This window comes from Ictidomys tridecemlineatus, chromosome 5 (genome assembly GCF_052094955.1).
Source record: "Ictidomys tridecemlineatus isolate mIctTri1 chromosome 5, mIctTri1.hap1, whole genome shotgun sequence".
NCBI classification, from domain to species: Eukaryota; Metazoa; Chordata; class Mammalia; order Rodentia; family Sciuridae; genus Ictidomys; species Ictidomys tridecemlineatus.
This window is the reverse complement of record NC_135481.1, coordinates 26,722,417-26,725,662: the sequence shown is the minus strand read 5'-3', so window position 1 is coordinate 26,725,662 and position 3,246 is coordinate 26,722,417. Positions and strand designations below refer to the sequence as shown.

The following is a 3,246-nucleotide window of genomic DNA, read 5'->3' as shown; positions in this document are numbered from 1 at the left end:
ACTGGACTCTGCATCTGCTGGCATCTTGATCTTGGACTTTCTGCCTCCAGAACTATGAGAAATAAATTTCTGCTATTTATAAGCCAAGGTCTATGGTAATTTTCTGATAACATCCCCAATATACTAAGACACATGTCTATTTCATTAAACATATTTGAAGAGAAAGAGAACATTAGATTTTTCGGTGGCTTACTTGATCATTGCAAATCACCCGAAATAGCAATCCCATGTCTGAAAGGATTATGCAACCACATCATCACACAGCAATCCTGCTGGCTCTGGTAGGGCAATTAGCTCTCCTAGTTTCTGCTGCATCAATTAACTTGAACTTGCTTTTAAGCCAATCAGAGAGAAAATGAGAACCAGCCATCGCAACAGAATGCTACAATCCCTGCAGAAATGACCTGAAATCTAGACTTTCTCCCACCAATAACAACAGGATGCACCTAATTTAAAGCTCCATTTCCTTGCACCATTTCTGTCCTCCCATAAGACATAATGTGAGAACCCCTCTTCAGGAGAGCTGGGTATGACTTGGATGACAAACATGGGTGTCATCCTGGGAGAAGGAGTTATGTCAGGTGGGAAATCCCCACTCAGTCATTTCTTTGCATATTCTCACTCCAGGACACTGAACCAGGCTCAAGGTATTCATTTCATGTACACCAGAGAAGGCAGACTGAGTGGCAAGGCTTTTGTTGAACTTGAATCTGAAGATGAAGTCAAATTGGCCCTGAAAAAAGAGAAACTATGGGACACAGATACGAGGGAGAATTCAAGTCAAACAACATTGAAATGGATTGGGTGTTGAAGCATACTGGTCCAAATAGTCCTGACACAACCAGTGATGGCTTAGAAGACTCCCCAATGGATGTGGCAGAGAAGAATTCTTCTCAGGATTGGAAATTGTGCCAAATGGGATAACATTGCCAACGGACTGCCAGGGGAGGAGGATGGGGCGGGGGGCGCCCTTCACGCAGTTTGCTTCATAGGAAATAGCTTAAAAGGCTCTAAAGAAACACAAGGAAAGAATAGGGCACAGGTATACCAAAATATTTAAGAGCAGTCAAGCTGAAGTTAGAACTCACTATGATCTGTCACAAAAGCTTGTGGCCACACAGTGGCCAAGTCCCTATGACCGACCAGGAGCTGGCAGAAGGTATGAGAGCACTAGCAGAGGAGCTTGCTTTGAGAGGATGAGGCACAGTGCTTAGGGTGGAGGCTATCAAGGCTATGGTGATTCTAATGGCTACAATGATGGCTATAGATTTGGGTCAGATAGATTTGAAAGAGATCTCGATTACTGTTTTTCAGGAATGTCTAATCACAGATATGAGGATGGTGGCTCTACCTTCCAAAACACAAAAGGCACTGTGTATACATGCACAAATTATCTTACAGAGCTACTGAGAACAACATAATTTTTTTTTCACCATTCAATCCTGTGAGAGTACACATTGAGACTGGTCCTGACGGCAGAGATTGCTACTCATGAAGATGCCGCAGCAGCTATGTCAAAAGACAAAGCAAAGATACAACACAGATATGTAGAACTCTTCCTGAATTCTACAGGAGGAGCAAGTAATAGTGCTTATGATAGCCAAATGATGGGAGTCATGGGCTTGTCAATCCAATCCAGTTATGGAGGCCCAGCTAACATCAGCTGAGTGGTGGTGATGGAGGTGACTGTCATGGTCAGAGCAGAATGAGTGGATATGACCATGTTTTACAGGAAAACTCCAGTGATTTGCAATCAAACATTACATAGGTAGCCAAGCAGTAATGGACAGCAGCTACTACAGTGGCAGAAGCTATGCATCTATGCATGTGAATAAAATGGGGTGGATGTCTAGCATATCCAGTATGAGTGGTGGATGAGAAATGTAATTGATCCTGATCACTGACTCTTGGTCAATTATTTTTTAAAGAAAAAAACAAAACTTTAGTTTAACAGTTTTTGCAATCCAAGCTTGTGACTTACGCTTAATCTATACAAGCAGGAATCAAGATTATTTAAGACTAAGATTCAGTAATTTTTAACACAGCAGTCATCCAGGATGTAACAGCAATGTTGAGTAAACTGTAACTTTTAAACAATTTTCAGCTTTTCTCAAGTTAGTTATACTGTGGGATGTACTTAAGCAGCAAGCATTTAGATTAAAGAAGTTGAGTTATGTTAAATGTTTCACTTATACTACATGACACTGAACACCATTTGGATGCCTATTGAAAGAAATGCTTTTATGTAAAACTCCATATAGGAGCTGTGTCTATCACAATTGAAAGTGAAACATTTGGCATGTTTGTTAATTCTAGTTTTATTTGCTGACCTGTAATGCACATAAGTTTAAAGGGTCGTTTTTTTTAAGTTAATGGGAAAAATTTGAGACACAATACCAATGCTCGAGGATTTTGATCTTTGTGTTTATATGAAATTCTGAGGTCTTGATTTAAATCTTCATTGTATTGTGATTTAAGTGAAACTTGTCAGATAAATCTTCCTTTTAAAACCTAGAAAAAAAAAATCACATTCTACACACACACCACATAAAACCCATCTTAGCCTTGTTGTGGTTGCAGTGGTTTTCCATGGGAATGAAAAAACTCCATGCCCAGGGGGTCTTTCTTGCCACCCCCAGGGTCATAACAATGCTGTATGAATCCTGCATGGTCAGGACTCAGTATGCAGGCAAGTGGGACAGCCAGTGAGAGACTAAAGCTTTTTTACAACAGATTTGCTAGATCAAAGCCAGCAGACATTTCTTAGAAGGGGAATTACAGGGCTGAGGACTAAGTTACAGAGAATGGAAAGATTAAAAGTAAAACCATACTTCAGATTCCCTGTATTTACTGCCTATGAATGTAAAAAGAATTTAAGGAAAGCCTGGGAGCTAGTGAAAAGATCACAATTTCTAGAAATAGTCTGGGCTGAGCTTAGTTCCTTCTTTGAACAAATCACTTAACTTTGGAGGTAAAATAGGAATGAAAACACTGTTTCCCGGAGTGGTAAAGATTACCAATAATGCATGTAAATCCCCAGGCACATGGGTATTCAATCCCTTAGCCATTATTACCGTTACCCATCACTCAGGAGGCCTGCTGCCTCTTGACTTCTTGTTTTTTGGTTTATAATGCTACATTAGGCCTCACTAGAAAGATAACACCTGCCACGCTCAGGGTTTTGCTTTTTCACTCACATGTGCCACCTCCTTTGATCTTGACAATACCCTGCGAAGTGGGCAGAGA

The 3,246-nt window shown here is 40.5% G+C and overlaps 1 pseudogene; it reads left to right on the top strand.

The window, feature by feature from the left end:
* The first annotated feature begins 547 nt into the window (after window positions 1–547).
* Window positions 548–1,768, top strand: LOC101965192 (heterogeneous nuclear ribonucleoprotein H2-like; annotated as a pseudogene).
* Window positions 1,769–3,246: the final 1,478 nt, after the last annotated feature.